A 14,539-nucleotide genomic window follows, 5' to 3' on the forward strand; every position below is an offset into this window, starting at 1 on the left:
GGGAGGCAGGACCCCACAGGCCTGTGCAGGAGGTTGCACATGTAGGCAGTGGGGGCCCAGGAGGCCCTTCTTCTCCAGGTAAGGAAAGTGTCCTGCCTCACATGGCGACAGCAGGACCTGGCAGCCATGAGCTGAGGAGGTAGAGTGTGTATCACCACAGCCAGCTGTCCCTGCAACGTAATTTACCCAGTTTGTACCCATAAAATAGGCACTATCCTAGGAGGAGGGAACTCTGCCTGTCAAACCTGGTCACTAGGGTTTCAGCCCAGGCCTCCCCGCAGGACAGTGCCTCTGACTTTACACATAGCAAGCCTGTAAGACAGGCCCATCTCACAAGCCACTGCTGAGGTCCTGTCCCCGGAAAGGGACCCGGCCTGGAGGGGGTCTGCCTCGGGGCTGCCGATAGTACATGGGCTCTTGACTTCATGTAGGAAAGATTTCACGGTGTGAATCCAGGTGATTTTAAGAGTATGTTCATGAAAGCTGAGGACAGTGGAATACAGGGAGGAATTCAGGCAGAACAGCACAGGAGACCTAGGTAGGCTCTGCTTCGGCTCACTATAAAGGTTTTAGGGCAAAGATGAGCCTACACAGGGCTGCTGTGAGCTCACTGAAAGTCAGCAAAGGGACTTTGGACACAGGTTCAGGGTTAAGCCCAGAACAAGCTGCTACTGCCCATTATTCCCCTGGTGCAAGTCTCCGGAGGACCCTTAGAATTTAGGAGAGAAACGTAAAATGCAGGCCTGAGAGGGAAGAAAGGCAGAGTGCCCCGGAGAGAGGCCCCGCTGAGTCTGTGTCTTGAAGATTCTTATCTATTTTCTAAAGGTGGGAATGTTAGAATGTCCATCAGCTTTATGCTGATGCATCAAAATGAGACGTATTCCCTTGACTTCTGTTGTTGGGTGTGGCTGGCACACACAGCACTGATTGGGTTTCTGTCCTTTGTCTCCCTGAGTAGGGTGATTTAAGCCCTTTACACTCTGGTTGGGGAGAAATGTAAACAATTTACTCTTACGTGTCCGTGGTTAGGGGAAACAGGATTTTGCAATATACTAGATAGCTGCAAACTGATTGGCCCTTGAAATATTTGTCTCAGAATTTCCTATTCCACTTGTCCTGGCCTACTAACCTGTTTCAGTATGAGATGGATCTCTCAACAGCTAAGAGGTCCAGATTAGAAAAGCACATTAAGGATGAACTATCCGGAATTGTATGATAAGGTCAGGGGCCATCTACCCTGCCCAAGCTCCAGCTCTTCCTTCTCTTGTTTTGTGACCTGAGAGCAAGCACTCATTTCTTAGCTTGCAAACCCTCCCTCTAAAATGTGGAAAACAGTAACCTCTCCACAGTGCTGTTGCATGGATGAAGTGAGCTAATTCCTCTGAGACACCAACATATGTTAGCTGTTGTTAAGAACTCACTGTGTCCAGTAAAACTTTTTTTCTTTTCTTTTTGGTACGTACTTCCTAGTGGGAACCGAACCCACGACTCTCTGGTCCGCAGGCCGATGCTCCAACCACTGAGCCAAACTGGCCAGGGCTGTCCAGTAAAACTTGATGTTCATGGAAATGGTAACGATTCCTTCACAAGCAAGAATGAGACATCCAGCAATTGTGGAATGTGATGGGCGGTGGGGGCTTTGATCCCAGACAGATTTCCACTTATGCATGATCTTGTCTTGAGAATAAGGGCCTAGTCAAGTGTGCAACCTCACTGAGCCTCATCCTCTTGTTCATAAGACAGTAACAGCAATATGCCAATGGCTTCACGACCCAACTCTGCCACCTACTTTAGCTTCTGATGCCTTAGTTCTTCACCTGAAAATGGAACAAGAGTAACTATCTCACTGTCAGGGCAGAACCTGATAGAGGAAACAATGTGTAATTCACTACATTGCTTTTCACAGCTGATGGGATAGTGGGAGCTCCTGTCAATATAATGACTCCAACAAGGATGACCTTAGGACCCACAGCAATTTACATTCAGCACCTACTACTGAACAGCTCCCTACCAAAACCCCTGTCCTGTGAACTTTCCCTCCTGGTGGCTTCCATGCTGCCTTTGCCAGAACCAGAGGATTCTCTCTTCTTGCCATTCAGCGTGTAGACCCTCCACATGCTTCAAGCTCATTTCCTCCACTGCAGCCCCGGAGGAGACGTCTGCTCTCCCCGTATCCTCACGGGGCTCGTGTCGCTTGTGCAGATCCAGAAGTTACCCTCGGCCCTGCCATGCTGCTCCCCCACTGCTCCAGGCACGCTCCGTCGCTGATCACCAGGCCCGAGGCTCCCTGAGGCCCGGCACCAGATGCTACTCAGACTCACTCATTATGATTTCTACAGTGTCCTGCACATGATGAGGGCTCAAGTAATACCCACCTTAAGACTTATATTTCAGATGCTGGGACAGAACAAAGACACTGATTGCCCTTCCAAATGGGGTGGCACAAGACCACTGAAAATGCTGGAAAATATTGAAACTTTATTTTCTAATATGTTGACTGTCTGATGTAGAATGCAGAGTACTAAAAATGCCAAAGCCATGTGAAATCTGGAACCTAGAGAGTTAGGTCAAACATAGAAGAACCTTGCTCTTCGAAGACATTGAGTAACACTCATGGCATTGTAGGAATCAGGATCAAGATGCAAAGCCTGGGGTCTACCAAGGTGAGAGTCTAATCCATGAAGTAGGAATCAAAAGTTCGGTGCACTAGAGAATTCAGTACACTCAATTTTTATATACAAAATTTGAGCAACACAGCTAGCTGACTTAATTACACGTGTATAGCTAGCACATTAACACAACCAGTGGAGAGTACAAATCTTTCTTAAGCACATGTGTAACACATGAAAATTGATCACATTTTAGTGTAAGAGTGAACAAGAAATAAACCTACATTCCACACTCCTTTATGCACTCACTAAGTAGAAACAGTGAATCAGGTCTGGCTGGTGTGGCTCAGTGGCTGAGCGTCGACCCTGCACCAAGAGGTCGCTGGTTCGATTGTCTGTCAGGACACATGCCCAGGTTGTGGGCCCGATCCCCAGTGGGGGGCATGCAGGAGGCGGCCATTCAATGTTCTCTCTCATCAATGTCTCTCTCTCCCTCTCCCTTCCTTTCTCTCTTAAATTAATAAAGAAAAAAAATTTTTTAAAGAGACAATGAGTCACATCTGTCATGGATTATGGCACTGAGTGAAGGGCAAAATATCTAATCTGAGAATTAATCTTAAAATCCTATCCTTACTCAAATCACAGCAAAATCCACAGGACCTGTGAGGGCTGAAAAACCTCAAACTATAAGCTCAGTTTAAAGTATCAAACCTAGATGATCAGTACAACAAATATTCAATGCAAGATTTACAGAATCCCCATAGACGAACTTCCAGGGATTCTGATTTTACAGTCAAAAATCAAAACAATACACAGGAAATAGGCACCCTGAGTGAGAATCAGCAGTAATACCAAAAGGCAACCCATTCTCACCAACTTCATATTCAGAATAACCAGCAAGAATATAAAAGATGCATATTTAATGGGTTTTAGAAAAAAAATAAGGTATTGATAAAATGAACAAATAATGAAAGACTATTAAAATGTCCAAACCACCTTGACCAAAAATATATGGAACCCCAAAAAGGTATAACAATTTAAATAAAGAGTCTAATGGGTGGTTTCAACAGAACATATTTCAAAGTCGAGATATTTAATAAAATGAAAGCTAGATCTAAAGACATTCTCTGTAATGCAATACAGCAACACAGTGAGTCAGGAATAACAGAGGAGAGTTAGGGGACATGAAGGACAGAGTGCAGACATCAGATATCTGTCTCATTGGAGGCCCAGAGAGTGAAATAAGATATGGAAAGAGATGGTATTTGAAGAAATAATGAGTAAAAACTTTGAAACAGATAAAAGACATTATTACTTATAAAAGCAAGTGTATCTCTAGTGGGATAAAATAAAACCCACACTTAGAAACATCTTTGTGGAACTATACAATATCTAACATAGAAAGAGACTACCTTAAAAATCTTCAGAGAGAAAAGACAATCAATAAAGGAATGACAAGGAGAACTCAGAGGCAGTGCAATAATATCTTGAATGTGCTGAGAGAAAGAAAACTGTTTACCCAGTAAAATGATTTTCCTGAAAATAGATGAAATAAAAACAAAAGGAAAGGAAAAACAATTAAACTAACAAAAACTGAGAACTATGCCCAAATGACCTTCACTTAATAGTGTTGGAGAGGTTGTTCTGTAGGCAAACAGAAGCATCAGATGGAAGGTCCTAGATGTAAGAATAAGTGAAGACAAAAAAATGGGCTCTGGCCAGTTTGGCTCAGCAGTTAGAGCATTGGCCTGAGGTCCAGAGAGACCCCAGTTCGGTTCTTGCTAAGAGCATGTAACTCGGTTACAGTTTGTCCCCGGCCGTGGTTGGGTCGTGCGGGTGGCAGCCACTCGATGTGTCCCTTTCACATCGATGTTTCTCTCTCTCTCTCTCCCTCCCACTCTATCTGAACAAAATATGGAAAAATGTCCTCAGGTGAGGATAAAAAAAAAATTGAATCCAAAATGTAGGAAAAGATAATACAGCCCACAGGGATGCAGGGTAATTTAACATTAAAAATCAGTTTGGATAAGTTCTATAGTAACAATCTAACAGAGAATAAAGAATTTCATTTGATGAAAAGAAAATTCTGCTTATGTTTAAAAGAATAGTTCTTTAAAAAGCTGTGGTACATATACACAATGGAGTACTATGCAGCTGTAAGAAAGAAAGATCTCTTATCCTTTGAGACTACATGGAGGGACCTGGAAAGTATCATCCTAAGTGAAACAAGCCAAACAGAGAAAGACCAGTATCATATGATCTCACTTATTTGTGGAATATACTGAACATAACAGTCTGAGGAATGGGGTAGTCCCAGAGATGTGGAAGGGGGTTACAGACTGACAATCCCCAGAAGAGGGGGAGGTGGGGCAGAAATAAACCACAGAACTTATATGCATGTACGCATGAACAATGGACATGGACAACAAAGCTGGGGACAGGGCGGGGAGGAAGAGGATGGAGGGAATCCAGGGGGGGGGGGAGAAACATCTGTAATAAAAATAAATTAATTAGTTAAAAAATAAAAATAAAAGAATAGTTCTTGACAAACTAAAGGAACAGGTGAATTTTCTTAAACTGGTAACATATATATCTATAAACAACTTAAAACACACATTATACTTAATGGAAAAATTCCGAAAACTTTTCCTTTATAAACAGGGCAAGGAAGGGTGCTTGTTATCACCATTTTTAGTCAACATTTCCTGTTGACTTACCAGGCAATAAAAAGAGATAAAGAAATAAAAAGTGTAAGAACAAGAAAAGAAGTGAGGGGTATAGGGGGAAGAAAATCTATGTGATTATCAAAGTAGATAAATTATGAGAATTAACAAATATACTTAACAAAGTGCTATGATTTAAAAATAATTTATATACAATAGAAGCCAATATTTCAAACTCTTACTAAAGATACTATTTTAATTCCCTGAAATTATAAAGTAGCTAGGAATGAATCTAGCACAAGATTCTAAGCTTTTTGTGAAGAAAATGATAAAACTATACTAAAAGATATTAAGGAAGATCAAATAAATAAAGGAATATACCAGTTTCATGGATCAGAAGACTAAAGAGCTTAATGTCAGTTATTTCAAAAATGACATAACCCAAATCCTCAAAGCTATTTCGTGGTATTTTACACGTAACTTCTAAAAAGTATGTGGAAGGCCTAAGGAGCAAAAATCGCCAGATACGCCTTTTGCAGAAACCAGGTGAACAGCTCTGCTCAGCGGACTTAGAAAAGCGGCAGTAAGAGGCATACCATCGGCACAGGGGCATCGTGAGCCGCCAAGAGACAGAGCCCTGCACAGACCTTTGCATGTGAGAAGTGTGTTGTAACGATGCAGAAAGCATGACCTCTGCAATAATCTGTCCTGAGACAATCATTATCCACATAAAGAAAAGAAAAGAAAAAAAAAGAAAAGAAAGCAATTGGAGTACTACCTAACACCACACATAAAAATTAATTCCAGATGCTTTACAGATTTAAATGTGTAACATAAACTATAAACATTTCAAAATACCATATGGAAGAATATCTTTACGACTGCAGAATAAGAATGGATTTCTTAAGATTCAAAAAATGCAAATCGTAAAGAAAAAGTAAATGTAAACATATTAAAACTAAGAACTTCTCTCTGTTATAAGAAGCCATTGTAAAAAATCAACATAAGCCACAAATTGGGAAAACATATTTGCAATGCATATAATTGGCATAGAATCAGAATACAAAATACTTAAAGAAATATTATAAATCAACAGGAAAAAGATAATTAGAAAGAAAAATGTGCCCAAGACTTGAAGGAATGCTTCACAAAGAGACACCGGTGGTTTGTAAAAGTATAAAAAGAAGCTCAATTCGTTGTGAATCAGGAAAATTCAAATTAGATGCCATTTTACATCCGTCAGATGCAGAATTTTCAAAGCCTGACAAAATTAAGTTTTGGAAGGAGGTTCAGAAAAAGCCATGTGCTGCGGCGGAGGAACAATCTGGCCTTACCTAGTAAAACCGACGTGTGCGTGCTCACGCTTCTGCATCCCTTCCCCAAAAGTGCGCCAAGCGCCAGGGCACGTGTGCTCCGGGAATCTCTCTGAAGTGTTCCCAGCAGCACTCGTGTAACAGCAGAGCCTCGGAAACCAGCTGAACACCCACGGACAGGAAAGCACAGGCAGCGTGGGGTGTGGGTATCGCGCGATACTGTACAGCAGTGAAAATCAATGAACTACAACCACGAGCAGATGGTGCCTCCTCCTCAGGAGACGATGTTGAGCAATAGAAAGCAAACTGCAGATGAGTACATATGGTGCGATTCCATTTAAATAAAGTTTAAAACTTGCAACGCTAAGCACTTGATGCGTTGGGGGGCCTGCCAGTCAAAGCCCTGCAGACCCCGAGCTGCGCTCAGGCCACAGGCAACCCTGGAGGTGTACAGTCACTTTCTCTGAGCGTAACCCCGCGACCCTGCTAGCCTGGCCACGCTTGCGCACACTCGGAATGAACGCCAGGAGGTGCAGAGTGCACGTGCAGCAGAGGGGCTACCTCAGGGAAAGGGAAGAGCCTGGCTGAGGGAATGGCGCTCCTGGCACTCAGACCGGGGGGTTGCGCTGTTTCTTAAACCATGAGGAATGTGTCACATTATTTTTACTTCCTAAACATATTTTATAAATATTATTTTGCATTTAATTTTTTATTTAAAAAAAGACTTGTCTAGAAGTGGCCTTACTTGTACCACCTGATGTCACCGTTCCAGTGTTTTCCCCAGAATCCCTGCTGCCTTCTCTGGTTCCGTCGTGAAGGAGCCCTTACTTCCAGGTCGTTGAAACCGGGGGACGGAGAAAGAAGACGGAAGACGTATGGCACAGACAGTGAAACAGTCACAGGGGGACCTCCGGAGATCTCCGCTGGATTCACCACCACTGTGTGACTGTGGGGGATGCCTGACCTCTCTGACTGCAGCTCTTCGTCTTTATTATTCTTTTTAATTTATTTTTATTGATTTTTAGAGGAAGGGAGAGGGAGAGAGAAATGGAAACATCAATGAGAGAGAACATCAACTGGCCACCTCCTGCACGCCCCCCACTGGGGATCAGGCCCACAGCATGTGCCCTGCCGGGGAATCGAACCGGCAACCTCTTGGTGCATGGGTCGACGCTCAACCACTGAGCCACACCAGCTGGGCATGGCTCCTCATCTTTAAAACACACAAGAGCCCTGGCCAGGCTCAGTTAGTTGGAGAGCCCTCTGCTAAGTCAACGGTTTGGGTTCGATCCCGGTCAGGCCACATACCTAGGCTGTGAGTTTGATCCCTGTTCGGGGCACAAACAGGAGGCAGCCAATCAATGTTTCTCTCTCACATCAGTGTTTCTCTCTCTCTCTCTCTCTCCCTTTCTCTCTCTAAAAATCAATAAAAACATATCCTCGGGTGAGGATTTAAAAAGAGAACTACGCACATAGGATTGTGTAACGTGCAGTGCCATGGGAACTGAACTAGATAGGCAGAGAAAGTATAAATTAGATACAGCATTTTGGGTGAACAATTTGTAGAAACTATTAAAATATTAAATGTCCCCATCATTTAACCAGCAATTCAATTACTTCTCATCGATTCCAGAAAAATGCTTTCCAACCTTGACACAGATTTATGGACAAGCTAGTTTGCTGCAGCATTGTTTTAGATAGAAAAAAGAAGTGAGAAACAACCATCAATACGAGAATTGTTAAATAAATTAGATCACAGCAGCACTTGGAAATACATCAAGTAGTCTTTAAAATGAATAAGGTAGATAATACACTGACATAGGAAAATCTCTATAATATATGGCTAAGTGGAAACTGCCCTCATTCCACTATCCGTGTGGACTGTGAAGCCCAGAAAAGTTGAAGGATGTCGCGATTTCCCAGCTAGTGGAAGGCAGAACAGGGCTGCCATCCCCCTAGTGTAATCTCCAAGTAGAATGATTCCTGTGCCAACAGACAACCATCCTTAAGAAACCTGCGGCTAGCCCGGCTGGTGTGGCTCAGTGGTTGAGCATCAACCATGCACCAAGAGGCCGCCGGTTCAATTCCCGGTCAGGACACGTGCCCAGGTTGTGGGCCCGATCCCCAGTGGGGAGCAAGCAGGAGGCGGCCTGTCAATGTTCTCTCTCATCAGTGTTTCTATATCTTTCTCTCCCTTCCTCTCTCTAAAATCTATAAAGAAATAAAAAAGCAACCTGCTGATAGCTGGTTGTCTATCTCCTCAAAGATTTTCAAGTGATTTAAAGTCCTAAGTGTAGCCACGAAAACCTGAAATTGAATCAAGCCACTTGTAAACCCAAGTCCTGCCTGCCCGGAACTTGGAGAAGGAGCTGCCACAACTGGCACCTGTCGTTTATCCTCATCCACGTGGTCACCCCTGTCTGTACTACTGTCTTTTGCCTGAAAAAAACTGGGTTGGAAATAGTGCAGAAGGGCATCTCGAAGGAGCTCCGATGAGTAAGGGAGCAATCCTCTGGTTGTGTTTTTGCGGCTGAGCCTGCCTCTGCAGTACAGGCGACCCTGACCCCTGCCCTCTCCTGTCACAGCTCCCGTCACACTTGTTCTCCTCGTCTCCCTCTGAACACCAAAACACCCGGGAGGGGAGCTTCAAGGAATAATGAGAAAGTCCCTGGGGAAATGCTCACCAAAAGGGCTTCCTGACCTCGAGGAGAGGTGGGTGGGACTGTGACAACCATCCATCCTGGGCCCCAAGGCCAAACTTAGGAGGGTGAGTGGGTTTGATGTCTTGGTTTTATTTTTCTTTGTATTACTTGCAATGGAATGGCCTAACTACTTGAAAAACTAACAGTGATATTGCCTGAAAAGTCTCCCCTCACCCACAGAAAGAGACTAGACACCGCAAAGTGTCGGTGTGTCTGCAAGTCTGGACCACCAGCGGCACGCGGGGTCCAGCCCCGCCATCGGAGCGCAGGAGACCAACAGGCTGGCGACCAGCCACCGCCTCCGCCCCAGGGCTCCCACCGAAGCCGCACCGAGCACACCGGGGGGTCTGAGAGGACACCTGGCACAGGACAGGCTCCCGTCGAGGGTCCTAGGTTAGCCAGCCTCTGGATGGACCGAGTGTTAAAAGTGCAAAGAAATGACAAGCTTTAGAAGAGACAAGCTCAGTCAGCACCAACCAGCCCTGAGACCCCGTGTGAGGTCACAGGAAGTGGGGTGGCTAGAGATGTGAGCCACATACATCCTTTGTGGGGAGGAGTCCGGAGCACAGAGGTTAGGGAACCGCCCAGATCTCTCTACTTCCATGTGGGAGGTTACAGTGTGAACCCCTGCCTGCAGGATTCCCAAGCCCATGCTGTCCCTACAAGTCCCTGCACAGACATTGACGTGGTCACAGCTGGTGGGACTAGCATGAAATAAACCTCACAGGCAGCATTTTTCTGCAAATTCCAGCTTAGCTTGCGAGTTCATTGGTTGAAATCTCATCTTAAACTCCCCAAGCCAGAAAGCCCAGTGGGGATCAGCCGCACCCCGGCCCACACGCAGCACTCCGTTGCCCGTTGGGAAGCTGGGTGCCCATAGGAACCGCCTATGGGCAGCTCCCCGCCAAGCTGCTCCCATGGGCCCAGGACAGCTCCTGGAGAATGGGACCGGGCTTTCCAGTTCCTGAAAGAAGGAGAAAAACATTCTTTCAGCAACTAACAGAGTCCCGACTGCTATGTAATGAAGTTACACTTACAACAGGGTCTGGCATAAAATGAGCATTTAAAATGCTTAGCTCCTCTCTGCCAAGAACTTTCTAGGAGCAGGGCATAGTTTAAATTCCCAAGGACCCTCCAAGGTAGGCATGGCCATGTTCATTTCGCATGTCAGAGGGTGCGTTCTGGTGATGATGCAGAAGTCACCCATCCGACTCATGCAGCAGAGGGGACAACGAGCCTGAGCTGACACTGATGACCGAACGTGTACAAAGGAAGGTCTCGTTCTCCTCCCGAAGGCGCAGGCAACAAACCAAGGACAGGAGCAATAAACGAGGAAAGAAAAGCAGCAGTTCCAGACAAGGAGCCACCGGTGTCACGCCCGGCGAAACTGCTCTCCTGCTCAGGCGACACCTCCTTCGGGAAGCCTTCCCTGACAGCTCCAGACAACCGTGCTGGTGAGCACTTCTGTGCCCAAGTTCTACGCACATTTCTGTCTTTTCACACAGCATCTGTTTGGGAATTTGCCGACTTTCCCACTTTCCCAGACTGACTCCCTGAGGGGCACTGCGGCTTGTGCTTTCTGTGTCCCCCTAAAATCTAGCAAAAAGTTGGTACCAGAGGAAAAGTGTTTATAGGCATGGGGTTTGGGTAGTGAGAGCAGGTTTTCCAGGTCTGGCTCAGGCTGGGTTTCCTTGCAGAGAGAGAACGTGACGCAGTGAAGATGGTTAAAATCTCACTTTGCCGGAGTCAGGGTCTCTCCTCACCTCTCACTCCCGCTACCTCGCTCCGTCTGTGTTTAAACACTAATTCACGGTGATGTGTGGTTGTAATTTTTTTTATCTTAAAAAGTGTTCCAAAATGATAGAAAAAGGGGCACTAGGCTATGCGCCAAGGGCTCTGAGTGTAAATATTGGTTCTGTCACTAAAACATTCAGGGACAGTGAGGAGGCTCTGAATCCTAGCTCCTGTGCATAAAATTACAGTGGAGCTAGCTGAACCTGAAACCCTCCCCAAGTCAGAGTCCTGTTAGCCAGAGAACGGCAGCGTGGGGACAACACTGAGCCTGGACAGCAGGGACAACAGGAGCCTCTGAGTGATGACTGTACCGATAGGCACCGGAGCATCCTCAGCCTCCCTTGCCTTCCCCAAGTTATAATTCCACCTCATTGTCACTAACACCCTAGTTTCTGCAGTCATTTCATTAGATTTTATGGTCTGGCTCCTCCAGCCTTCCGAGTCAGATAAGCATGTTTGACAGCCGTGATTTGCAAGGTTGAGAGCAGCGTATAAAGCAGCCAGATCAACAGCGTGGGTGGGGGAATCGATTTGCCTCTGAAGAGAAGGCCACCTCCTTCCAAGCAAAACCACCAGGACAGTGCAGTTGAGGGGGGCCAGAGTGGGTGGGGCTGGCAGGGGTGGGTGGTGTGCTCAGACAGACCTGGCATAAGGATGGGCTCAGGTTATCACTGGGCATGGAGAAGGATAGAAGGATCTGGTGAGGAGCCCAAGAAAGCAAACATGGATCAGTTCCTTTCGGGAAGGGCCCAGCAAAGCCAAGCACAAGAGCAAGAAAGAGAGGAGCAGTGAGGGGGGTCACTTATCTCTGTCATGTGTGCACGAGGCAGGCACTCCTGGCCCCGCTCTGGGCAAGTCACTTAACTTCCCTGAGCCTGAGGCTCCCCAGTGGTGAAGGGAGGACAGTCGTGTCCCCAGGTGTGTGTGACATTGATGCGGAAGGTCAGTGGTGTACTCAGTACCACTGCAGTGCCTGCAAGACTGCACCCTCCAGTCCAGCGAGACCTGCGGCCCAGACTCTCAGGCCCAGATTCGACAAGTCTGATCATCTGAGGGCCTGCTGTGGGACCACAGACACCTGCTCATTCCAGTGTCCAGCTTGTCTGTGCGTTTCCTGTGGGGAAATGTTGGGTTTTATTTTGCCTTGTATCTCCAGGGTGTAGTGAGGGACTGATCAGAGCAGCATCTGGGCAAGTTTGAGGGGGGCCTGGGGACCCCTATGGCACCTGGAAAGTCACAATAAAACTGTCAACGGGGCGTGAAGTGGGAAGGAGGCGTCTAAAGGGGAAAAGCCCATTTTTCTTCTCTTCTCCTAAATAACCCAGCCCCCTGGGGCTCTGATGTGGTTCCTGTCTGCCTGTCTCACTCCCATCAGGCAGGCTTCCCGGAGAGGAGTCACCAGTGTGTCCATGCGACACCCACAGAAAGCCAGCTCCAGGTGGGACTGAAACCCACATGCGGCGTGAGGGAAAAGGGTCCTCGCAAGTGGTGTGAGCCCTGGCAGGAGGCAGGGACAGCATCCCGGGCCCAGTGCTGTTGCCGCGGCTCCCTGTGGGTCCTGGTCGCCCCGGGAACAGGGCTGTGGGCCCAGAAGGCACGGCCCCTGCCCACCCGCACTGTTCCAGGCACGCGTCAGCTCGGTCACCCTCACACCGGCGGGGAGGCAGGTGCTCCCAGTGAACCCATGTGACGGACAAAGGCGCCAGGCCCAGAGAGGCACCCTTGGCATTGGGCCTGGTCACTCTTTTGGGGGGGCCGTTCTGTGCATGACAGGATGTTTTAGCAGCATCCCTGGCCCTTTCCCAGCCGTGGCAACCAAAAGTGTCTCCAGACATTGTCCAATGTCCTCTGAGGGCAGGGTCGTCCCTGCCGGAGAACCACTGTCCGAAGAAGTAGCAACAGATGAGTTCAAGGTCAAGTGTATCACCTGCCAAGTGGAAACGGGAGTGCGAGGTGGGGCCCCTGAGAGGACGCAGGGAGGGCCGCTGAGCTCCCCTGGCCCGCCAGCGGGCAGCACGAGCTGGCCTGGAGATGAGGAGGCGTCTGCGGGGAAAGGGTGGGGGAGGCGTCCCCGTCAGAGGGGAAGGATGGCATGACGGGGAGCTGGCAGCACACCAGAGCCCCTGGCAGCTTTGCGCAGCTCCGTTTGTCTGGAGGGGCCGGCCCCGCGCCTGCTGGGTCAGGAGCTTCCGGGCAGGGCCCCAGTAACGTGTGCGCAGCCAGCACGGGGGTGGGAACCGCGGAAGTTTGTCATGTCTGGTGCTTAGTGTGTGAGCAGAAGCTTTGGGGAGCCTCAGAGGACACCCCCAGGCTCAGGAGGGAGAGTCTAGGTGTGTGGGTGGTCTGTGTCCCCCACGGAACAGATTGCTCTTTGCTTGATGTCTGGTTATTCCTGGTCTTACCCACCTAACTAGACAGCCTCGCGCAGCCTTCCCACGTGGAAGGAAAACGCAGGAGCAGATTTTGGAGTCGAACCGAACTCAGTTCCAATTCGCCAATTGCACTTTATCATCATTGGTCTTTTTTGAAAGTCAGTTTTCCTATCTGTAATATAAATACAAAAAGCTCTTCCTCTGAGGCATTGTAAGACCTGCGCCCACACGTGTGAGCTCAACGGCGCGGCTGTGCTCGGCTTCTGCTGCCTGCATCCAGCACCGAGTGGCTGCTCGATGCACAGGCCCAAGTCCACGATGCTTCCAGTTCACGTGGATCCAGACAGTGCATCCATCAGAGTCTTTGGGAAGGTTTATTAAAAACAGAGATGTCGCCCTGGCTGGTTTGGCTCAGCAGCTGGAGCGTCAGCCTGTGGACCAGAGTCCCGAATTGGGTTCCTGCCAGGGGCACGTGCCAAAAAAAAAAAAAAAATAGAGATGTCCAGTCTGGCCGGTGTGACTCAGTGGTTGAGCATTGACCAAGAGGTTGCCGGTTCAGTTCCTGGTCAGGGCACATGCCCAGGTTGTGGGCCCCATCCCCAGTGGGGGGCCTGCAGGAGGCCGCCAATCAATGCTCTCTCTCATCAATGTTTCTATCTCTCTCTTCCTCTCCTTTTATCTCTCTCTATAATCAATAAAGGAAAAAAGAATTAAAACAAAACAGAACACAAAGATGTCCAGATTAGAATCAGGCTTCTACTGTGAGGGGCTTTTCCTCCCGGATGTCTTCTGGTCCTAGCGTTACAACCATGATTTCTGGTGGACTGGGACGGATGAGCTCCGAGCCATGTCTCTGCTTTGATGACCAGAGCCAGGCACCCACTCCGGCTCTGCATCCATCCCGAGCAGGTTGGCCCTGTTTTCCAGGCCCGAGAGCTCTCTCTGAGCCAGGGGAGCTCTCACCACCACATGCCAATCATTCCCCCAGGCCCTTCCATCCAGTCACTCCTGAGCGTGGGGTCCCCACCACCACAGCAGGCCGGGACTGGTGCCTGTGTCCGGACACTACCTTGGGGGCCGCACGTC

Source organism: Molossus molossus, unplaced genomic scaffold (assembly GCF_014108415.1).
Source record: "Molossus molossus isolate mMolMol1 unplaced genomic scaffold, mMolMol1.p scaffold_m16_p_11, whole genome shotgun sequence".
Classification (NCBI taxonomy): Eukaryota; Metazoa; Chordata; class Mammalia; order Chiroptera; family Molossidae; genus Molossus; species Molossus molossus.